At 40.8% G+C, this 25,803-nt stretch overlaps 1 long non-coding RNA gene across 1 annotated transcript; it reads right to left on the bottom strand.

Moving 5' to 3' along the window:
- Positions 1 to 1,008: 1,008 nt before the first annotated feature.
- LOC134289610 (uncharacterized) lies at positions 1,009 to 14,923 on the bottom strand. The gene is made up of 2 exons (XR_009998580.1): positions 14,701 to 14,923; positions 1,009 to 2,114 (listed from the first exon to the last, which is right to left on the bottom strand). It is a non-coding gene; the product is annotated as an uncharacterized LOC134289610 (long non-coding RNA).
- Positions 14,924 to 25,803: the final 10,880 nt, after the last annotated feature.

The following is a 25,803-nucleotide window of genomic DNA, read 5'->3' as shown; positions in this document are numbered from 1 at the left end:
CTCGAAACAGAATGGAAATTAATACCAGAAAGTATACGCGCCTATCCAAAATGTGTGGTAATGTCGATCGCCTAAAAGAACTGAAAGATTTCAACAGTCTAGCTAAACACTCGAAAGAGTTTCTAATATGTAACTGCATAATTATCGAGTAAGCCTAAATAGGAACGCATACTGAAAACAAAATGAGTGTTGCATGTTAGAAATTTTATACAAATAACCAACAAAGATTAAACGGCAATTGTAGGCGCACGGTTACCCTGCTGATGCGTGATTGCGTTCGTATTACATTAACTGTTGTTAAATGTCCGTTTCAATAAAAAAAAAAACTGTAAAACCAAAGAAGCAAAACTTGCACCCGCCCTCGTATTTTTGATATGCGTGTTTGAATAGGAAGCCACTAGGCGCTGCAAAAGATCTCATGTCATCCATCCACCTGATTGTCTAGCCTTCTACACGATCAAATCGTATCTCTGAGTCCTGTTTAAAGGTAACGACTCAGATCTAACCTGCAAGAGGACTAACTAGCCTTTGACGTTCCATCGCTCATCGAAGCATATAAGCTCAGTTTATCAGATGCTAGTCACTTAGAACGTAAGCAAAAGTAACAAATAAACTATGCGTAATTGTTGTGAAAACATATGAATGTGTGAGTGGTTCGATCACACCTATTTGTAATAAAATGTGTTATATACCTGTATATCCAAACAAATATTTAAGTGAAGAAATGAAACCATACTATATATACAACCTACTAGCGAAAACAAATACCTAAATGAGTGTTGATAATCTTTTGTTCTGCAAAAACGCTGTACTTAAGTCTGAAAAATAAATCAAAACTGACAACTTGAACACGCGAAGTTTTATTTACTTATGTGAGAATCTTCGTTTTCTATAATGATTGTTTAACAACTGCAGTCGTTATACGCATTTACTCAATTTACCATATGGTTAGAGGTGTTAATAACATAAAACTGGGAGTTATCGGATAAAATTAAGTTTTGCTATTCGCACGTAACAAAATAATCAGTAGCCTTCTTTATTTACCGGGATTTCCACCCATCTACAAACGACTATTTACAAATCTGTGTGTCTTTGTTGGCGCTGTATTTGTCTGTTGTTTTGAGCAGTAAAAAAGAGAAATCCGTAATTGACTATGATAAAACAAAAAATACAATCTTCCTAATATATGCAGTTTCGTAAAATTAAAAAAAAATTGCTTTGCTTTCAAATCAGTAATGAAACCCTATACTGAGTAAACAGAAATGTCACGGATTTTCGGTGATGCATGATACCAAGTGGTCCCGGTGACGTTCTTCCATGAGTAAACTTTATCCCCAATGATAAAGCCTGAAGAATTATTTTTCGATGCCAATTATTGTCTCTAATTTAACTGACTAAACTCATATTTTTAAGTACTTTTACACTTTTACTATCCAAATTGATCCTACACCACCCTTGTTCTTTTGCTTTCTTAAAAAAAAACTATCGGAACTGAAACTTCCAAATTCCTGAAAATTATTCTAAACATCTACATTACACAAGGGATTACGAAAGAGAACGAACGGAATTAAGAATAAATACACTGGCAGGTAATAGCGAAGAACAAAAGGACAAAACAGGACAAACACAGGGAAACACAAAGTCCACCTATTCACAGACAGAAAGTGATGACAATCCTGCTCACATAAAAATGCACTTTCTCTTCTTGCATTGTGATTGCACTCGCGCTTCCCTAGCCCCAGTTCCCGAAGAACTTCCTTGCCCTTCCATTATTCCCCCTTTTACCCAAGTAGGTCCCGCAGTAGTAGTAGGTTAAAACAGCACTCGTTCTCCCCCATCCTCAGCATCTCGCGATCACTCACGCACGCACGCACTTCCCGGCACTTTCTCTCACTCGATCGGTCGCGCAAATTCGAGTAGCAGCAGCAGCAGCCGTCGTTCAGACTTTCATGCCCGTGTCCAGGTTGAGCGTCTGCTTCATCAGTTCGTACGTGCTGAAGGAGACGGCCACCATCGGAATTGCACGCAGGTAGTTGATCGACATGCCCCGGTACAGGCCCTTCATGATGCCATTTTCCTTGTAGATGATGGCCAGGGTGCGGAACATTCCCATGCTGAAAAAAGAGAAGGGGGAAAAACGGGAGATGCGTTACTGAGGTATTTTTTACGTGAAACCGAATCTAACAAAAACGAGACAAAGCACAAAAACTATCACTATTAACAATACTGAAAAAAAAATCGAAACATGACAATCTTATTTAACATGAGAAATAATAAACGAACAAGCTCAAACACAAACACATTGTAACAAATCAACGTAATCCCGGGAAGAACTTCAGGAAAGATGAATTTCTGGAGAAACTTCAGAAGGAATTACTAGAACACTTCCAGATGAAATCCGTGGAGGAGTTCCAGAAGGAATCCCTAGAAGGAACCCTAGGTGAATTCCCTGGAAGAATTTGAGATGACATCCCCTGAAGAATTCAAGATTGAATCCTTAGTGGAGGTCCTGAAAGAATCTGTTCTAAAACGTTATAAAATAATTCTATGTTAATACGAAGAAATTCCTTTAGGAATTTATTTGAAAATAGTGTTGAAGTTAAAGGAGGCGTCTTTGAAGAAATTCCTAGTTGTAATACGCACAGGAGCTTCGGATAAAATCTGAAGATATTAAATCTCTGACGAAGTTTCAAATGAAATCCGTGAAGTAGTTGCAGCTGAAATTCCTGGAGAAATGCCGGATGGAATCCCCGAAGGAATTTCAGGACGATTCCCTGAAGATTTTTTTTGGAAGCCCTGAAAATTCCCTGAGGGGATTCCAGGCTGCCAAATACTGCCGAAACGTCGGACAGTTGCCAAACTACTGTTTGAATAGCCGAAAACTCCGAGCATCTCAAACCATTAGTCATTTTTTGATGAATTCCAGGTAGAGTCCCTGGAATTCAAGAGGGTTTCTCCAGTTTCACCTCTAGAAGAATACCTGAAAATGTTTCCAAAATAGTACCTTGAGCAATTCCTGGTGGAATTACTCAAAGAAAAGCAGGTGGAATATCTGGAGAAAATCTAGGTGGAATGCCTGAAGGTATTCCATGTGAAATCTTCCCGGAGTTCCCGGAGGAACTACAGATGGCATCCCTGGAAGAATTCCAGTTGCAATCCCCGGAAGCATTCCAGGTGAAATCCAGAAAGAAATTACAGTAAGATTCTGCAGAAAAACTCCATCACGCAGGACTACCATATGGAATCCCAGGAGAAATTCCAGGAAAAATCCCTGAAGGAATTCCAGATGTATTCTCTAGAGGAGTCCTTGGAGGAAACTCCGAAGGAGTTCCAGGTGGAATCCTCAGAAGATTTCTAGGTGGAATCTCCGGAGGAATTCCAGGTGGATTCCCCGGAAGATTTCCAGTGAAACCCTCGAAGGAATTTCAGGTTGAATATCCAGAGGAATTGCAGGTAAAATCTCCGAAGGTATTTCAGATGGAATCTCCAGAGGAATTCCAGATAGAATCTGCGGTGGAATCTTCGGAAACACTCCAGGTCGAATACCCGGAGGAATTCCAGATGGATTTCCCGAAGGAATTCGAGATGTAATGTCCGGAGGAATTTCAGATGGAATTCACGAAGGAATTCCAGGTGGAATCCCTGATGGAATTCCGGATGAAATCTCTAAAGCGATTTCAGGTGGAATTCCTGAAGAATATCTGATGGAATCCCTGGAGGAATTCCCAATGAATTCCCCAAAGGAACTACAGATGAAATGAGGAATTCTAAGTTAAATTTCTGGAAACACAGTTGAAATGTTTCTGAATGATTTTATAGACATATAATAGTAAGGAAATTCTCGGAAGAAATTCTGGAGGTGTTTTGTGAGAATTTCCTGAGAAATCATTGGATTTTTTTGGGAAATAAACCCCGGAGGAATTTTAGATGAAATCCCTGAAGAAATTCCTGGAGGAAACCCCGAATGAATTCCAGATGGAATTGCCCACGTACTCCAGGTGGAATCCCCGGAGGAAATGCAGGTGGAATCCACTAAAGAACTCTAGGTTAAATCGCCAGAGGAATTCCAGATGGAATCGCTGAAGAAAATCCAGAAGGAATCCCTGAAGCATTTCAGATGGAATCCCTGTAGGAACTCCAAATGATGTCCCCAAAAAAATCCCAGGTGAAATTCCTAAAAATTATATTGCAATATCTGAAACAATTCCAGATGAAACCCTGGGAAGAATTACAGATTGAATCCCCAGAAGCATTCCAAATGAAGTCCACACAAGAGTACTATATGAAATCCCAGTAGGAATATCATGTAAAATCCCCGGAGGAATTCCAGTTGGAAACCCTGACGGAAATCCTAGAATTTTGCAGACGAAATTAATTGGGAAATCTCTGGGAATATTCCACACTGATTTAAAAAAGATTTTTCAGGCATTTCTGAAATAATTCCTGCTGGAATTACCCTTAAAGCGTATGCTTAAATCAGCACAGGAATAGCTTTTACACGTTAATCCCGCACTATGAATGCGAATATACACTTTATCAGTAATGGCATTTCATAGAAGTCTTAAAACTGCAAAAAAAAATCGTTTGAGTTAATTCTATTTAGGTAATGTTTCCAAATTTGGATTCAATTACACTCAGTGCAATTGGTGAATTTAAGGTTAGATTTAGTTAGGTTCAGGGGGCCACAGAAGGTTTCATGCTCATTTCAGGGAGTTAGGTGGCTTCAGGGGGTTTAAAGGGCGTTACAGGAAATTTTAGAAGGTTTCAGAGGCGCTTCAGGAGTGTTCCAGAGGCATCGTGGAATTTCAGAGGCGTTCTAAGTAGTTCCAGGAGCTGAATGGGAATGGGTTCCTGAGGGATGCATAAGCGTGCCAGGGGCTCGCTCAATGTGTTTCAGGCCATTCCAGAAGTGTTCCAAAGGATTTCAGGGCATTTCAGGAACGTTCCAAGGGGTCTCAAGTAACAATGAATGCTGAACAGTGAGAGTAGTAGCTGAACATTGGCTGGTCAATGGTGTCAGAGGCTGACTACAATGACAGCTAAACATTGGTCTGAAGTATGGCTTGTTCAACCTCTTAAGTCAGCGATACATTGGTGGCTGAAAATAAAGATGAATAGAATATTATTCATCTGTGTAACCAGCTTTAAAACATAAACCAACATGTAAAATTAATCATCTCTTGTTCAACCTTTAGTCAAATAATGTTTGACAGCTGACCTAAACAAGTTTTTTGTAGAGTCCACATCGCATCTTCAGCCTCAATCCAGACTTAGTACACACTTAATTTGGAATACCGTGTTTACTTGGTTGGGATGCGACTGGGATGCGACTGGCTTTGAGTTTAGCAAAGCCATCTTGACTAGGAAACCTTGACCGATTGGTAAATTGTAAAACTAATTAAATGTTTAAAATTTTGTATTGATAGTTGAATAATTATATTTTAGAACTCTCGAAAAAGGTCCCATACGGACCGAAACGTCGGAAAAAATCATAAACTAGTGTTTTCGATTCCCCCAAAAGACTGCAATGCCAACATTCCGAAGCAGAATACCGTGTACGGTAATTTTTTGACGAAAATAGAACAGCTGAATACAGCTGTATTGCATTGTTTACCTTTTGCTCCCGGTTTTGACAGGTCGTCGATCGATTACCGAAGCCACCGAAATAGTTCTGCTGTTCTATTTTCGTCAAAAAAGTGCTGCCTGTTCAGGATTGAGTGTGTACAACTCATGCTCTTGATTGTTGAGACACAACAAGTAATGCTTTCGTGTTCGAGGATATGTATACAATTATGTGTGGTGTAGCTACTAAGGTGAGTAACTATGAATCTGAGTTAAATTTCCAGTTTTCCCATAAATTAATTTATACATTCCTAAATATTTCTTCAGGAAATAAAAAGTCGCAGATAGTAAATATAATGTTACGAAAGTTCTTTTTTTTATTTTTACCCAATAAATAAATTTGATTGAATATTAATTAAGCGCATATGAAGCTTTAAATCAACCTTTCAATTAACCTCAAATCAGCTAAAGGTTGAATAAAATCACCAAAATTAAATGTTTAGGAGCCGAATAAATGATTATACCTCTTGTGCTCAGCATTCGTTCAAATAAAGGCTGCTTTAAAATATCTGGAAGAACGTTTGTACAACATCAAATTGTTACCTGGGGTCTCAGGAATATTCAGTTATAGTAGGGATAGAGCGGAAGCGAAAACGGTTAGCGCAGCTGGCTCTTCATTCGTTGTCTTTCCGCTTTAATTTGAAACGTGTTTCAAGCCCAAAATATTCCCTGCCGCGTGTTCATGACACACACCTAATACTGGGGCGGTACGTTTATCACAACAGTGAACACAATCTCTAATGAAGAAATTCATATCCCTGGAAAAATCTTATCTCTGTGGAAGTATCCCTAGAGAACCCTCCCAAAAGGAATCGCTGGAAAAATCCTTGGTGCTATGCTAGCTGAAATTTCTGAAGTAGTCATGGAAAATTTCTGGAGCAATCCTGCAAAATTCCTGGAGATATTACCCGAGGAAATACAGGATGAAACCCTACAGGAATTTCAGAAGGAATCCCGGAATTTGTTTCTGAAAAAACTTCTAGAGGGATAAATCACCTAATACATTTTTTGAAGGAATCCCTATTGCAATCTGCGAAAATCCCTTGCGGCATTCCTAGTGGAATATCTGAAAAAAAAAAATCTATGAGAATCATTGAAATCTCTGAGGAAATCCCTATTAGGATTCTAGATGAAATTTCTGGAGAAATCCATGGAATAATTCTTTTCAAAAGTTCTGGGAGAATATCTGGAGCAATTCTTGGAGGAGTCCCAGCAAAAATGGCTTGATAAATTCTATCATGAACTCCAGGAGAATTCCCAGCAAAAAATTTTAAATTCTTTGCCAGAATTGCCGAAAAAAACAAGAGAAATTCTTCAAGCAATACTAAGATATTTTCCTGTAGGAATAACACGAGGCCATCCTGGATTGATCCTAAGAAGAACCCCCGAGAAATCCAAGAAGCCCTAAACGTAGTGGCTACACGTTCACTTCATAAGTGGATGGGCATGGGTTCGATCCCAGCCCCGGCACTTGCAATTTTTCGTCAGTTGCTCTTCTCCCCGAGCATATGCTCTAACGAACCCGGAATCTTGGATATCGGCTAACGGCAACTAATAATGGAGTCCCAATCGGACTGGAAAAGGATCAAGAGCCACACATCAACATCCTCCTGCTCATCGTTCTACCATGGAAAGGGTGGAAAAGTGACAGCAGCAAGGCAAACAGTTCGATATAGTAGAATTAGAATAGAATACATCTAGGCGCTGTACAAAGTGCAAGTGCAACCACCGATTAGAATCGCTAAGGCAGTGCCATAGAGGACAAAAGAGCTGTACATTAGATTAAGTGGTTGAACAATAAAAAAAAACCATCTCGGCATATATTCCGGTAACAATCCCAACGAGGGGCAGTATCATAACGTCCGAGACCATAATGTCCCAGGACTTCAAGGCGCATTTTTCCGGGGCATAACGTCCAAACATGCAGACATGACGCATCCAAACTTTTGGACGTTATTTCGCAAAAAAAAAACGCGACTTAACGACCGGGACAGCATGACCTCGGACGTTGTGATCCGGCCCCTCATAAACTACGAAGATCAAAAGTTGGTCGTCTCAGACCCCTCTCTCCCTTCGTATACTTTCGTTCATACAGAAATTTTTAAAGTTGTATGGAGCGCAGACTGATAATTCAAAATTTCAACAATTAGGTCTGGTATAAGGATACGTTCAACGAATTCTAATAAGAGTCGTTCAACATTTAGCGGATTAGTTAAATACAATTGGATCTAACTGATTAAAGTATATTCTAAACCAACACCTTATCATCGATTTCCAGTAGATTATCGCGGTGTGGCCAACTTAAAAGACCCATCCTTCTCCCCTAATATGGTACTCATCGATGTTTATCAATCATCACTTATCGCCGTCACCGCTGCTGACTGGTCCGGTCACTGACATAAGCCATCCAGCTTTGCACACGCACTGCCTCCCCCATGCCAAGGCAACAATGACGGACACATTCCAGGAAGTATACCGAATGGGATGTGACTATGATGATATCGAGCCAAACGCACAGCCCACACAGCCACCCAAACAAATCCCCCCGGGGGGACCGACCGGACCGTAGATTTCGGGAATTATCATAAGCTTAATGGCTCTGTCGTACGCATCCATTCCGACGATGATGATGATGATGATGCTCTGTGTTGCCGGCTGTCTGCGTCAGACTGACTAACCGCACGCAATCTGCGTAGGCAGTCGGAACTGTGAAATTCCGCCAGAAGGGTGGTAAATCACATACCAGACAGAAAACACTTCGTTTGACTAAATGACCGTTCATCGTTCAGACGAGACACGAAAGAAGGTGTGCCCCACCGCGCGGACGACTGGTGATGATGGATGATGTCAAGTTCGATCATCACTACAGCTGCTGCACTCTAGTCTATTATAGCTTGCGCAAGGCGAGCAAACACTTGCAATTGTGAGCTTTTAAACAGACATTAAACTTTAATCAAATAAAGTGACAACATGGACCAGCAACGTAACTATGAGCACAACTGTTTCAATAAAGGTGTGATTCTCGCTAATATCCACGGCTTCAGCCGGGACGTGACTTGTAAAGTAAATCATCTGGCAGCTATTGGGAATTCCACAGAGTAACTTTATCTAGATTTACTGGCAATTCTAGAACGCCTCATCATTACAAAATCGAAGAATCGTTTCTTCACTGAATCCATCCCTTTCGATGAGGAGGGGTAGACTCAAAGAAACAAACAAGCGCCGCATAATTAGTCGGTTGGTAATTTCCCTACGTCAACAGCTCGCGAGCCAAGCACGCTTTTCGGGGATTTCCTAATGGCCTTCGCGAACGCCTTGCGAGAGACTTGTCCACGCACTGCTGATGGCCCTTCTTGGACTAACTCAGTTAACTAATTTATGCTATTTTGCCGCATAATTGAGATGGCATGAGGCAAGGCTAAAGGAAACCAACAAAGTGTAATTTAGCCAGACCAAGAGAAAAGCGCTTCAAGGTCGGTGGAGCACAGTTTATAGTGTGGGTAATAATGAGAAGAATTTTGATTACATTTGGACTGTTGTTCAGCGAAACGCACACTTACATTTAAATTATTCGAACATTGCTTTGTTCATTTTACAACAAAAAGTTGCCATTTTCCTAAACCGACACCCTATACATTTGTAATTGTTAAACATAATTTCCAGACTATTGTCCTAGCTCTATAGAACACTACACGATTACAATTGACTGCTGTCCTTACACTTTGTGTACAGCGCCTGCATGTATTCTATTCTACTACCAGGTAACCAGATGTCCACTCTTCCGGGAAGGGAATTTGTGGAAAATGTCCTTTATGGAAAATTACAAGCAATTGTAAGAACACTTGGAGCAAGGACAACCGTTGTCCCAATTCACCGAAAAAGGGAAACAACGAGGTGTGTGTTGTTCTGCGGTTCACAGGAGTTTCCTCTAGTAAACCGAGTACCCATAAGCGGTAAGTGCAAGAAAGTGCGTCTTGTTTAAGATGAATGTGTTGTGGGGCAACGTCTAAGAGAACATTGAGCGCTGCCGTAAATCCACTTGATATACTTAGGTTTTAGGCCCCAAGTTTTACCAAAGGTTCGCCGGCATTGTCCGAAGGCCATACAAGCTTTCTTGATCCTGAACTGAATATGGGGTGTCCAAGAAAGCATGGAATCAAGAATGACTCCAACGTACTTCATTTGATCAATCACATTGATTTCAAAATCAAAGAAACGCAAAGGTCGACACCATTACGCTTTCGTCATTCCGTTAAAAGAACAATGGATGTTTTACTCGGGTTTTCCGAAAGGCCATATAGGCGATACCAATCCTCAACCACCTGAAGAGCGCTTGCATCAGGTCGAAAAGGGTGCTGATGCACATACCGACTAACAATGTTAGGTAGTCGTCGGCAAAACCATAAGCAGGAAAACCGCTATTATTGAGTTGTCTCAATAGCGTATTTGCTACGAGATTCCACAAAAGTGGTGACAAGACTCCCTTTTGAGGGCATCCACAAACACTAAATTTTTTAATCGCTGTTTGACGCAAAGTCGAGGAGAGACACCAGTTTTTGAGCATTTTGCGAATCCAATTTGAAATCATTGGAGATATACCATGACTCCGAGCGGTTTCCAATATGGCATCGAAAGGCACCCTCGATATCTAAGAAAACACCCAAGCAGGATTGCTTTTGAGCGAATGCCTTCTCGATATCGTAAACAACTTTGTGTAAAAGAGTCACAGTGGACATTCCAGATTGTGAAGCATGTTGGTTCACATGAATTGGCCAGATGAACATTACGGATGTGATGATCCACAATGCGATCTAAGCATTTCAGAAGAAAAGAGGTCAAACTGATAGGTCTGAAACTCTTTGCTTCTTCATACGACGAACGACGCACTTTCGGAATAAACTTTACAGTAATATCCCGCCAGTATTTGGGAATATACCCTGTAGCAAAACTGCAAACAAGTAGTTTTATCAAAACATGTTTGAAATAATCAAATCCCTTTTGAAGCAAAATAGGATAAATTCCATATGCCCCAGGAGATTTGAAAGGAGCAAAGCTATTTAGTGCCCATTCAATCGATTCTAAAGTTATGATACTCCGATCCAAAGCCAGAGAGTCATGACTACAAGAAAAGACATCAGGTCCATCCGAAGATGTAATATCCACACATCCGGAAAAGTTTGTACTGAATAAGCATTCCAGAACTTCCTCATCGGAGGAAGTGAATTCACCATTTGGCAATCGAAGTTCGTTTACTCGGAAATCCTTAGATTTTGCAAGGATTTTGTTCAACCGGCTGGCTTCACTCAAACTCGAAACATTTGTACAAAGGTTTTTCCAGCCGGAACGTTCAGCAGACCGAGGAGCTTTCGGTAGGCCTTGCGAGCCGACCTGAAAGCCTCCAATCTAGACGAACGACGTCTGTTCCAACTCTTTCTACATTGTTTCCTGAGCATCACCAGATCAGAGTTCCACCAAGGGGTTCCTCTTTTGGTCTTCACAGGCCACCGAGGGCAAGCTTCTTCAAAAGCTTCCATGATGTTCAACGTTTTAGTATCCGTTTTAGTATCAACGGCATCATCTAAATCAGTTAGCCCTTTCTTTCCCATGGTAGCACAGGTGATCCACTACTTTCCACTGTTCATACAAATACAGGATAAGTTAGATCATTTCCATTTTTTCGTCAGATGTTTGTATACGTTTAATGAACTATTATGCCAAGTTTGGTCAAAATTTCTCTGCTCGTTTTTGTTCTAGAGCTAAATCATTTAGCGGAAGTCGGTATTTTTTCTATTTTAATTCAAACAAAATTTGAATATCCAATATTCCGAAACATGAACATTATTTTCATTGGAAAAAAAATTCTAGCATGCCTTAGCACAATAAAATACCGTTTCACAAACAAGTTGACGAGAAAACACTAATTTTATGAATAAACATGTGGATCATCAGTGATCTATTGGGAACAAAACGACATTTTTATCCTTCCTGATCTAACCTGTTCCTTGTTACCATGTTTGTTTACATTCAAGACATTTTCCATTATTAATAGTGTTTCATGTAAAAATGTCATTATTCCATATAATGTAATCTATTTAGCGCCGGCAATAAGTCGCAGATGAATCCAGGAAGGTTTATATGGTACGAGGAGAGAAGCCATAGATTCGAAGAGGACCATGTCCAAATACCTAACTACTTATGATAACTGCAAGAAGTCCCACAAATTTAATTAATTTTTACCGAAGGGCTTTATAAGAATCTCGAGATAAATTCAAGGTGTAATATACGATTTATAAATATATAGTTTAAAAAAACAATATACAAAAAAAACAAAATTTATATATGTGCCTTCAGTGCATCCATCTTCCCAATGGATCACAGGTGATCCACCTCAAAAATCATTTTTTTCATTTCTAACGATATTTTGGAGTAAAACTATACATCTTTTGTTCTGGTGATTTGTTCAGAAACCATTTTATCTATTTTTAAATGTCAAAAAACCTTGTGGGAAAGAAAGGGTTAGAGTGTCCATGGATGGTGAGTATTCATGAAATTTGACTGCAACCAAATCGGTAAATAAATCCCAGTTGGTTGACCGGGGGTTCCTGAAACGAAAAGTTTGCGAAGTAACATTCACATGTTCAAAAAAGATGTAGCGATGGACAGATAAAGAATCTTCATCTGACACATGCCAATTGGTCAGCTCATGACTAATTCTACTAGAGCAAAGCGTTATGTCTAACACTTCGCTCCCTAGCAGATACCATGAATGTTGGGCGGTTGCCTATGTTAAGTAATCCAAGATCTGTACTACTTAAATATTCCATCAAACAGGAGCCTCTCAAATTGATGTCTGAGCTGCCCCAGATAATATGTATGGTGAACATTAGCATCACTGCCAACAATTTGCGGAAGGCCTTTTGAAGTGCAGTATGCGATGACTTGCTTGAAAGCATCCGTAGGGGATGGTTCACCATGCGGTAAATAAATCGAACAATAAACGCATTTCCTGATGAGGTTTCCAACAGATACATCGATTGTGATTGCACATACATCTCTGGTGGTTAGTTCAGAGATGACTGTAGCAACGATTGCGTTGCTGAAAAGCACACATGCTCGAGGCATGATACGCGAGTTTGCCATTTCATTTTTACTGAAAGTAGCAAACACCGGATTCACAAGGTTTCCTAGATAGAAATTTCCCTTACAAAAGTAAGGTTCTTGGACTAACGCAACTTGGACTGTACCATTTTGCATAAGTCTGCAAAGATTGATCGTTGCTGTTCTTTTGCGCTGAAGATTGATTTGAGCTATCCTAACCGTAGCCACTACCCAAACTAGGCAAGATTAAACTCACAGCACAAAAAAGAACAGCAACAATAATGCCAGATCGGTATCGATTTGAATGCACCAAAGGGGAGGATGCACAGAATGCACTGTGTAAATCGCATAATGCGAATCGACATAGGTGTAAATTTAAACTAATTAATAACATCTTCATAATCCCGCCCTTATTCAGCCTCAAGTATGAGATTGAAAAAGGGCAGCTGATGTCTCGGAGAAACTCAAGGTCCACCGCGCTATTGCTCCGGTTAGCGCAGTAAGGGCAAAATACTGTGGATGAGGGTACCCTGGTACTCCACAGGCTCCGTTTGCGATTGGGTTTGTATAAGACCCCAGTGACCATTCATTCCTAGGCACGGTAAGCATAAAGCCGCATAACACCTTGAATTAAGGGTCACCTGATTAGTGAACTCCTACCACTGGAACAGGCGATCCGTAGTGTTATTCTTAGCCAGTTGAACCAACCGCTACCGACACTACACAGCTATCTAGGCTGATCGGGAAAAGAAGTTAATATTGGTGATCAACTTCATACTATTCTCCTTCTTGAACTTCCTACCCTGAGTGAGTAAATCGGAGTTCGAAAGCAACGCGTCCCGTCTAGTCTGTTGATTGGCACACACGGAATGTAATACCGTATCCCTTCGCAACGGTATACCGCGGTACCGTGAAGCGATCCTGTGAGTTTCGTCATCCTGATCATCGTCGTTTCATCATCGCGATAGCTGTGGACAAGAGTGCTGCCGAATTCAGTAAATATTTGGTCTAGTCTCACCGCAAGAGGAACACCACACCATTCGTGCTGCCAATTGGAAGATTGTGCCGACGCCAACAATTGGTGGCTCCAGAGAGGAGGAGCTACTAGCACCAACAATTTGGTGGCTCCAGAGAGGAAGAACTACTGCCACCAACATCCAGTAAAGCTAAGTTTCCCGTTCCCAAGCAAATAGCGCTCAAGTAAAATAGCTTTTTATCCGCAAGTAATTTTGACAACTGATCTATAATATACAGAAGCGCTACTTTTCCTTACGGGACTGAAATACATCGAAGTCAAGCACCATTTCTTGCGAGACCATGTGATCAAAGGTACGGTGAAGATTGAACCAATCCCATCGAGTAGGCAGCTAGCAGATGTATTCACAAAAGCACTAGATACTATTCATTTTCAATAACTTCGCAAACTCTTTGTTTTCCATGCAAATTATCATACAAACTTAAAACTCGAGGCGTAAAACGTTGACAAAACCGATCGCGCCTAAATTTTCCCCCGGTATGACATTCAGTGCGTGCGTCCCAGAAGATTAAACTTCCAATATTCCTAGCGCATAGAAAAAACGTACGAAAATTTTGAGAAACGAACAGTTGGAAAGTGAGGAAGTAGGAGTGTTGTGAAAGGAAGTATATATTACGATTGTTGATTACTTTCGGTGAAAGTACAGTGTTTTCACCGAAAATCATCAACTATCGTAACATTTTAGAGACGACGATGACATAAACTCCAAAAAGGAAGTAGGAAGTGTTGTAAAAAGTTGTTGAATAGAAATCACGTATGGCTCCATCGACTGCAGTACAGAATATTTCGCAAAAGGACACATTGTGTCACCCCATCAATTGCCTGTAAATTGCTGCTGAATTGTAATCTTCAACTAAATCAAACTAGAAGCGTGTAAATCAGCGTGTAAACAGACAAAAACATAAACTACATCTACTAGTTACAAAAACCAATCCAATACCAACCTCCTGTTAAGAGAGTACATTGACGTTCATCGTGTCGTTCAGATAATCGAACACCATTTGCAGCCGGTCCAGAGCGAGCAATAATTAGCAGAATCCAGTGCACGGAGATGATGATAACCAGGCGGCCACCGAGTCATTAGGTATAGTTGGTGTTGGAAGCCAAACAAAAGCACACCCATCACCCAGAAGAGGATTGGATTAACAGCGCGTTTGATGTCATCATAATAGCCGTCGCCGACGACGACGCCATGGTGTTAGGGACCGACCAATTGGGGCATGAAGTGACCGATGCGATTATTTACAGCGGCAGCAGCAGCAGCAGCAGCAGCAGCAGCACAAGTATAGTTGCAACAGTTGGTAGTTTGTGATTAGACATGGTGCAAAAAGCATTAGATAGGGTGAGTGGGTTAGTTGGGCGCGAGAAACATATGGTTAGACAAAGCCCGAGTAGGTACACGAGTCGTGGGGCGTCGTGTCGTTCCAAGAGAAGCCAAGTTGCGTTGCATATTGGTTTGAATCCATCACCATCACCAGTAGTAGAGAGTGTACATGAAAATGTATAAAAAGAAATAAACAATTAGAATCGATGATGAAATGGTTGATTTACGATTAACAGTTCTGCGAAATTGAGATCCAGAGAACAGATGTATGAGGAAGGATGCATTTCAAGAACTGAAATTCTTATTTTTAGATAAAGGAATGTCATCTATAAAAATGTTCCATGTCAAAACATTATGAACCTGTATGTAACACTTCTACAGACACCAAATTATTCTCAGCTTAACCGAAGAGGGTCGATTGCCTGAGGTGTTTGGGTTATCCTAATATATTGTCTCACACGTAAACTTAGAAACCTGATATTACATTCCCTTCAGCAATTCATATCAATTCTCACGCGCAATTAAAACCAATTTTTATGATTATCAATCACCTATAATTTAACGCGCCCAAACCCCCCAACATTAACTAATTAACACCAATCGGCCTTGAGACTGGTCCTCCCCAGGTCCGGTTCGTGGCAGCATCAACCTCACGCACACCTGATGAGTTATACGTCTTTTTTTTGTTATTTCTGCTGTGCGCACAAATGTGGACCTGTTTCTAAGCGAGTGAGGAGAGATTCAGCAATTCAAATTCCGTCAGCCCAACCGGATTCCAAAAAAAGATACTGGAAAAGTTGCGATGGCTTTCCAGTTCCAGCAGCCACCTGCGAACGCGTCGTATCTATACATATTTTACACGTTTGCCGATTCTGGGGTCGGTTGATTAAATTGTACGCGACTGGCTCTCTTCAGCAGCAAACCTTCTGCTGGTCTCCAGCGAAGAAAACTTGTTTCATGGCCGTGCTCGTCGTCACGGCGGTATGCAACAAAGAGAAAATATGACGACGACGACAACGAGGGACGCACCCAACCACAGCGCAAACAAACCGGAATTGTTTCTTTCGGTGCCTGCCGCCGCCGCCGCCGCCGGGCGGGGAGTCGCGCATTCACAAGTGCACACACCGAGCGCGTCACGTAGCAGCCTCAATCAGAGAAGCAATCGCATTGCAATTTTTGCGTAACTTCGATGGCACCCGTCGTCGTCGTGAGGCGTACTCGTGCGCGCCGTGCGCGGGTAGGAATAACGCACAATTTCTCCACGGTGCACCGTGGTACATGTCGGGCCCCACGGGTAGGTAATAGCCATCAGTTCAGGACAAGTTAAGCGAATTACATGCCGACCACGATGATGACCACAGCGCAGTGGTAGCTCGATTAAACGCCTCACTGTCTGGCAGTAGTGGTCATCGGCGATGTAAACTGCCTTTTAATTATGGCAACGCAACGAACCAAGCTCGATGCTGATGGTATTGTACGTATACCTTACCTGCCGGCCTATACCCCTGAACTCAAGGTAACAGGTGAAAGGATTGGGTTTTGCGAGTTGAGGTACATAATTCGCGAACGTGATGCTTTGCTTGATCCAGCATCAGGTTTGCTAATTGAGGTGAGTGGCAGATCCTCCGGTTCATATGAGTTTTAATCGGTTTAACCCTCTACTTCCCATGGTTGCTCTAGAGCACCATCGATTTTCGGCGGACTCGGGACAAATGGAATTAGATTAATATGATGCAATAATTTTAAAAACATGGTTGTAACCTCATAAGGTTCATCCATCTACTAACTACTTGTTTCAATAGTGGAACTATTGATAAACAATCAAAAACCTATTGATTTACAACCAAATTTTTTTTCATCGATTTCAAAAAATTTAGCCGATTTACAATAACTTTTGTTCAAGCACTTTTTTTGGAAACGCTTTTTAGCATAGATATAGTCGTTCAAAGTCGTGGGAAGGAAAGGGTTAACCCAGAGTAGTCATGAAAGGGTTACAAACTAATCACCGACCGACTTGTATAAGATTCAAACCGAAAATTTCGAAAAAGTTTTCTGTTTTCTGTCTTCTATTTTCCATCTTTTAAGATCTGTCATCATCTATCATGCTAACTTATTTTTTGATTTTCTTTTTTTGTCATTTATTTTCTGCATTCTGACTTCAACCTTGTACACTTCGTCTTACATTTCGGTTTTCTATCTTCGGATACTGGTCTTTTCTCACCTTCTGCTTCCATTTGTCTATATTCTGTCACTTATCTTCAATCTTGTGCTTCTGTCTCACGTCTTATTCACGTCGTATTCAATTTTCTATCTTCCGTTTGTGGAGGATTTCTGATTTCAACTTTTTAGCTTCCATGATATTTTCTATTTTCTGCTTACTGTATTCTGGATGCTGCATTTTGGATTTTGTCTTCTGCATTGAATTCCGTTTAATGTTAACAATCATCTTTACCTTATTAGTCTTTAGCATTCTGTCTCTTATCTGTTATTGTCTATCTTAAATTCTCTGGTTCCGTCTGTTTCTGTTCTGGATAGTAGATTCTACTCTGAAGTCAAGATTCTAAGTTTTTATCTCTGGACTCTCGATTAACGCTGGACGATGCTTATGTTTTCTTTTCTCTTCTATATTTCATTTCATGTCTTCTATCTTCTGTCGTTTATCTCCTGTCTATCTGTCTGCGGAAGTATTCTGATTTTTTTTTTCAATTTTCTGTATATGTACTGTATTCTGGTTGCTGCATTTTGGCTTCTGGATTTGGGTATGCTGAATTCTAGATTCTGTCTTCTGCATTTGTCTTTCGTTTTCTATTTTCTGTCAACTATAGTTCAGTAACAAATTTTGAAAACGACGTATGGTGTAGCATTGATTATATGTCGTTTTCAAATTTTTTTACTGAGTTGACCTTCAGCCTTCTGTCTCGTGTCTTCAATTTTACTTGCAGTGGAAATAATAATGTGTGGTGGACCTAACTAAATCGTAGGTTACTATAATCGCACGCTACGCCTCAACACTCCTCCTTAATCTACGATACCTATCATCTTCCGGAAAATCACATGCTTCAGTCTCGCCAACGGCTTTGTGAATCCATCAACTGGTTACTCTCTTGTTGCAATGTAGCCAAGTTTGATGTCACCATTTTCGATAGAGTCCTTGACAAAATAGTAACGGATGGATACATGTTTGGTCCGGGGTTTGCATCCATTATTTCTTCTGTAACACCTGCTTGCTATTAATTTGTTCCAGTAGCTGTTGCCACCAGAGAGCCTCTTGAACTCCTGCCGAAAGTTCCATAAACTCCGCTTCCCAGGACGATAAAGCCACGATTGCTTGTCGTTCCACGCTCCATGAAACAGCTCCTCCCGTGTTCATGAAAATATAAGCCGTAGTCGATTTCTGCGTATCCACGTCTCGTACGCATTCCAGCTTAGCATTTTTCTTGAGTTCAATTCCATCCACCATCGTTGCGCCAGTTTGTACATACCTTGTTGATTCAATGACCAAGTTTCTTGTGCCAAATTCCAGCTTCAATCGCCAGACTCTACATAATCCTCCAAGCACATTCTATAAGCTTCATAGATGTTAATCTGTCCAGCAGGCCAAATCTTCGCAGTAGACCGTCGTCCAGGAACGCCTGCTGGAGAACATCCCATGTCTTTTTTGATGTCTTTGCTTACTGTACTAGGCTATAGTTGTTGTTCTCAATACTTGAGCATATCGTCGCCAACGCCCTCTCGTCCAGATCCGTGTCAATCGCCTGACTTTGATCCGCTTTGGCTGCTCTCCAAGAGCCCCCTCGTATCAATATTATCTTCATCTCGAACGCCCATGATGCGTAGACTTACTAGGTTTCCACAGGCACGCCCATTTGCCCCGGATCGTCGGCAGTCTCCTGCAATTGCTCTAGCATTCGCAGCTATCGTCCTCGTACTTTCGCTTCCGTCACCTCGCCCACTTATGTTGCGTTCTTTGTCTCGAAACATTTTATGTTTACTAGATTCTGTATTCTGGAGTCTGAATTCTGGATTTTGAATTCTCGATTCGGGATTTTGAACTTCAGAATGTGTCTCTTACATTCGTCTTCTTATTTCTGTCAACTGTCATTTGTCTTCAGCCTTATGTCTCTTGCCTTCTGTCCTCTATCTATTCTTTTCTGTTTTTCGTCTTCTGTTTCTGTTTCTGATATAGATTATAGGATTTTTATCTCATTTTCGTTTTCTTTAGCACCGACCAATAATGATCGAGTTTATTCTTGCGCCTCGCTTTATGCCTTATTGTCAATTTGGTATCATTTGCTAATTTATAAGTTAGCTTTTATATCACGTAAAAATATATTGTGAAAGAGCTATAATTTCTTTAAAATAATAAGATTCAATAGTTGTCCCTCCAATTCTGTTTCCGTCTTGACCTCGTCTATTTCGGGCGAAACCTGAATTTAATGCCGGGCACACTTTCGACGTGACACTATGGTACATAGGATGGTCAAAAATTATGATTTAACCGTACTGCCCGTAACTGCATATTTGTAACATATGCATATTTTGCTGGTATTGAGTTAATATTGGGGATCATCATCAAATCACAAGTGCTTCGATTATCTGAATAAAAAAAATCGATTCATTCCTATACTATCTAAAGTCGTAACTTTGGGTTCCATTTTCTCCAATGCCTACTTTTGTCGAATGTTACTGTTATGCGGTTATGGGCAGCGTAGGTGTTTATTCGAAAAGTCGATCTAATTCTTTGTAACGCAAATTAAATCATGTTTTCAAAGGGTGATTGAACGGAAAGCTTTTAAAATAAGGTGAATGTAGCTTGAGAATAATGACCAAAACATTTCAATTAATATTTTTGCCCACAAGATTATTATACGCCAACACAGTGCAACACAAAATTATTCTCTGTGATTGTAAAATACGATGTTTCGTATACAGTAATTCCACGCACACTTTTGCTTGCATCTTCCCTAGACGATGAAAGCTTGTGTTTACATTTTACCGATGATGGGGAAAAATGATTGAATAATTGAACAGCTTTTGCTGCATTCTGCAGCAGTAAAAGTGAAGTGCTACAGAGCTTTTGTGGGGTTTGCATTCAAGGTTGGTTCAACAAGTGCATCTGGAGAAGTGAAAACTGAACGGTGATGAAGATCAGCTCGACTAGCTGCTGCTTTGGTGCGGTTGCCGTCGTCTAATGCAAAACGAGGAAAATTGTGAAGTCGCAAGTGGAGTTAAATTGAAACGTGAAATTTTGCGTAATTTTTCGATTTCCAGTGCTAAGGAGGTTGTTTATCGAAAGACTACATCTTTTTGCTTCCATCTAATGAGGCATCGGCAGAGGTAAGTAAGAATATCTGAAATGATTTGTTATTTTCATTCTGAGGAGACGAATATTAGAGCATGCGACAAGGTAAATTATTACCCTATCTGTATCCTGAACTATGCATTCCGAATTCTTGATTCTTAAGCCTGGATTCTGTAGTCTGAATTCTATATTCTGTCTTCTGTTTTTGTTCTGTCATTTTGTCTTCTGTCTTCTATCTGTCAGCTCTTAGCTTTTTTTCTGTCTTTTGTCTTCTATTTCCTGTATTGTGTCTTCTGTCCTCTGTTCCTGTTTTCTGCCATTTTCTTGTTGTCTACTTCTGGAGAAATTATGTTTTCAATCTTAAATCTCCTAAAATGCTTTCTTTTTTCTGAATTCTGTATGTTTTATTCTGCAGTCTGTATTCTCGATTCCGCATTTTAGATTATAGGTTCTGGTTCCCGGATTCTGAACTTTGAATTTCAAATGATTTCTTGTTTTTTGTCGTCTATCATTGATTTGTCTTATATCTTCTCTCTTCTGTCTTTTATCTTCTATTCTTCCTCGTCTTCTGTTTATGTTCTGGATTCTAAATTCCTAATTCTAAATTCAGAATACCGGATAATGGATTCGTGATTCTGAGTTCTAAATTCTAGGTTCTGGCGTCAGGCTGGATTCTAGATTCTGAATTTTGTCCTCTGCTTTCTGTCTCCTGTCGTACGCTTTCCATCTTCTATTTTTTATCTTCTTCTTTTCTTCTTCTCTAGCTCCTTCTTCTTTTTCATATCGTTGTTTGCTTAACAACTCAGCTGGGACAAAGCCTGCTCCTGTGGCGGGCAGCAATATACGATACATTCGTTTGTTTGATCTGCCACCGGAGCTGAAAGATGAAACTATATCGCTAGCGCTCGGAGAATATGGACGGGTGGAACAAATTATACGGGAAAAATTTCCTGCGGAGCTTGGCCTGCCCCATTTGTGTACTGGGGTGCGAGGTATTTATATGACCGTCGAGAAGGACATCCCTCCGATGATCAATTTCGGTGGTCGTGAAGGACGGATCTATTACGACGGATTACAGGACACGTGTTTTTCGTGCAGAGAGGTTGGACATCGAAGGGACTCCTGTCCCCACCGTCAAACCAATCCCTACGCGGAGAAGAAAAAAAGGAGAAGAAGAAGCAACGGATCTCACAACCCACTTCATACGCTGCGGTGGTCTCTGGACAAGAGCTTTTGCCGACGGAACAAGAGGAGGTATTGCCGGTGGAAATTATCGAAGTGCTGGAGGATGACATCATCGAGCAGACAACGGAAATGTGTGAGAGTTGCTTTTGTGCTGTACTCTGCATCACACGCATCGGCAGTGTGCTCTCCGTCGGAGTGATAAATAGCAGTAGCCCTTTGTTTAGTGCTGCGTTTGATTGTTCAGTTCACACAGTTTCGGTAGCCACAATATAGCTCGTGTGCAATGGAAGTGTTTTCAAACACGTTACAGTTTCGGTTCCCCACGGGGTCTTTGCCGCCGTCGTGGATGGAAGTCGCGGAGTTTACAAAGCGGATACACACGGATGTTTTGCAGGTGGAAGTTGTGTATAAATTTCCACCGCAAAGATCTCTTTGTGTGAAATACAAATCACGAGAAGCGATGGAAGAAACATTAGGCCGGAATGTAGGAGCAATAAAATTCCATTATACTGATGGGAAAATAGTAGACGTGGATGTCTCTGTTGCGGGCAGCAATGTTGTTTACACCCGGCTGTTCGATCTTCCTCCGGAGGTACATGACGACGTTCTGGTTGCAGCTCTTTCTGAGTAGGGGAAAAGCGGGTAACACCGTCAGGGTGGGTAAGCCCGTCACCCCAATTATTCTACCAGAAAATAGTTATTTAGTAGCTTTTTGGCCACACATCTTATTTGTTTTTACCATTTTTACTTTTTTGAGACACATGGTACCAACATTGTCCTGTCAAACGCGAAGAAAATAAACAAAACAAACGCATACGTTGTTGCACCAACGGTGGAAGTAATTTTTCGCTGGTAGAATTTAGCCTCTAAATTACAAAACAAGTACAGAAATTTATTTTAATCAAGCATGTATTCTCATCTGTACTATTCTTTAGTGCCAAGATTCATCGAAAGGTCAGTTTCAACAATTTTTCAGAAATTACGGTGCAGTTTGAGAAAAGTTGGCTTTTCGGGTAAGCCCGTCACTCATCGGCCAGGATTCTTTCATGAACTCTTTTTGAGATTTCTTCGGGTATTCCTCCAGTGATTCTTCAAGAAAACACCTGGGAGCTGGCAAAATAGAATCATTATTATTTTTATCTAGTTCAGTTAACCGAGGCGCAATTACGTTCAACGCTTTACGGAGCCGATCGTTATATCAAGCTAAAAGTTACGTTATATCGAGGTATGACCGTGTGTGTGAGGGTTCGATTTCCAGTCTGTCCAGGATCTTTTCGTAAAGGAAACTTCCTTCACTTTCTTGGGCATATACTAGAGGATATCTTCGTGCCTTCCACACGATATACACATTCAAAATGGCCATTGGCAGAGGCAGCTCTCAGTTAATAACTGTGGGAGTGCTCATAGAACAAGCATAACAACAGGCTTTTTCCAATTGCAACGTAATGCCAAGAAGAAAAAGAAGAAGAGAATGAGCGATGTTTTTTTGTAGTATGTATTTTTTACAACGGTGCGAAAGGTTAAATCATTGGCTGTTCTTTCCAGTTATACTGATGTACATGGAGAACAACGGCATGATCGCTTAAGTAGATTTTTCTTTATTTGGCAGCATGTGCATTAGCGTGGTTCAAAAAATCGGTTTTGCTCCACATCGCTTATTCGATTCATAACCAGATTCTATGCCTTCTCCCAAAATTTGAGCTAAATTGGTTGAAAATTGAGAGTGCACAAGCCCTTCAAAGTTTGTATGGGAATTACTATGGGAAAACGACGTTTTTCATTCAATTGACCGTAGCATTTCCCCAAGTGCCCTAGAGTGTTAGTTGATCATTGGTACTCCTAGGCTACTTTATCAGCTTCAACTTTGCCGAAGACCACATTCAAATCGGACGCCTCATTCATTAGATATCGATTTTTATCCAACTGGGGAAACTTTAACAGTGATCGTTCAGCTTTCCAGCAGGCAACATTGCTGCACATGGCGCCAAAGATAGCACACTGAAATCATGGCTACTATGTTTCAAAGGCAAATTGCAGTGATGCCCATCGAATAGTGTAACCATCATGATCAAAGATTTTCATTCCGGATAAAAATCGATAACTAATTAATGAGGCGTCCGATTTGAATGTGGTCTTCGGAAAAGTTGTTGCTGATAGAGTAGCCTAGAAGTAGCAAGGGTCTACCAACACTCTGGGGCACTTGGGGAAATGCTACGGTCAATTGAATGAAAAACGTCGTTTTCCCATAGTAATTCCCATACAAACTTTGAAGGGCTTGTGCACTCTCAATTTTCAACCAATTTAGCTCAAATTTTGGGAGAAGGCATAGAATCTGGTTATGAATCGAATAAGCGGTGTGGAGCAAAAACGATTTTTTGAACCACGCTAATGTGCATATACCTTAAAATTAATGATCATATAAAAAACGACTGATTAGAATAATTGGTAAAACATCACAACTCATCAAAAATATCAGGCCAAACATTTCAATAGGTCCTATCTGCATTTGAGAGGCTCTCTTTGTTCACTTTCTCTTTTAATGGTGCAATGTAATGGTACACTTTTCATCTACTTTTGCAGTACAAATCAAAAGACGATTGTTTTGACCATCGTTCAATGCAAGGAGACAATCATAATACAAAAAAACAGCTGAGATATTAACGAAAGAGAGGGAAACCAAAGAGAGCCTCTCTTCTGCAGATAGGACCTTTAAACATGTTTGGCCTGATATGTTGGAAACATTTTCAAATTAAAATCTTCAAAAGTATCTTGAAAAAAAAAATATGACGGACTTACCCCATAGGGGTGACGGTCTTACCCGCACTGCATTAACAACATCAATATTTAATATGTTTGTGTTATGTACATTATTCGGTAGAATAAACATATTTTGAAAATTTTAATGCACAAATCTTATAAAATACTAATGAATCAAATATTCTGTGTAGTTAAAATATCAAATTACCTCTTACATTAATTTTGTATAATCCCAATGCTTAAGGTGACGGGGTTACCCCTTCCTCCCCTACGGGAAAGTGGGAAAAGTTGTCCATGAAAATTTCCTCGCCGGTCTGGGCCTCGACCACCTATACACCGGTGTTCGTGGAGAGTATGTGGAATTAGAGATCGGGAGAGAGATTCCTCCCTCTTTGGAAGTGATGACATGGAAAGTACGAGTGTTCTACGACGGGCTGAAGGAGAAGTGTTTTTTGTGCAACAAGGAGGGACATTTCAAAGCAAATTGTCCAATGCGGAAAACGAAAACGCCGAAGCAGAAGAAGAAACAGCAGCCAGTTTCCTATGCTGGGATCGTGGAATCGGGTACTGCAGCACTGTCGGACGATGTTGTTATCATCGAGGAGGAAATCATCTCGGAGGAAGCTATACAACAAACGAATGCAGACGTCTCGGTACACCAAGAAATGGAACAGCAAAGAAAGATACGGGACGAAGCGGAAGAAAAACGGAAAAGGCAAGAAAAGGCCCAGGCTGAATTGATCAAATGGACAACCTCAGTGATAGAAGCGGTCAACAAGCAAGAAGCGACCGAACGTCGTGCCCAGTTTACTGCTGCGGGTTCGACATCAACGGAGATGCTACGTCCGAAGAAGACAGCGCGTAAAAATTAATTGTGTTAGTTTTTAGTTGTAAAAATAGTATTCTTACAATAATGTAGTTTGGCTCCGTTAAGTGCTAGGCACGCATGAGCCTTTCAAATAAATGGATTGAAAAAAAAAAACGGAAATGTGTGATGCGGAAGAATCGAACGAAGACGGAACTGAGATGAATCGGAAAGGAGACGAAAACACATCGAAAGACGAGGTCAACGAAAGTCAGGATACATCGGCAAACGCTAGGGTGGCACAGCGACGTGCACAATTCGCAGCTTCTGGTGGTGGTTCAAGCTCCGGTTCCGTTCCGCGACCAAGGAAGAAGTGTGCCCGAATGCAATTTTATTAATATGCACTCTTTTGAATATTTTTTGTAATTATTCGACAAGATGTCGGCTCTGTAAAGTTTTTAGTTAAACGATCGAGCCAATAAATAAACTATTTGGTAAAAAAAAAGCCTGCTCCTCACCTTAGTATTCTATGAGCACTTTCACAGTTATTAACTGAGAGCTTCCTGTACCAATGACCATTTTGCATTCGTGCGTTGTGTGGCAGGCACGAAGATACTCTATGCCCAAGGGAGTGGACAGACCGAAAATCGAAATCGAAAGCGTCGCTTCCGCCA

Source organism: Aedes albopictus, chromosome 3 (genome assembly GCF_035046485.1).
Source record: "Aedes albopictus strain Foshan chromosome 3, AalbF5, whole genome shotgun sequence".
Classification (NCBI taxonomy): Eukaryota; Metazoa; Arthropoda; class Insecta; order Diptera; family Culicidae; genus Aedes; species Aedes albopictus.
The sequence above is the reverse complement of the archived record's forward strand: the minus strand, read 5'-3'. Positions and strand labels throughout refer to the sequence as shown.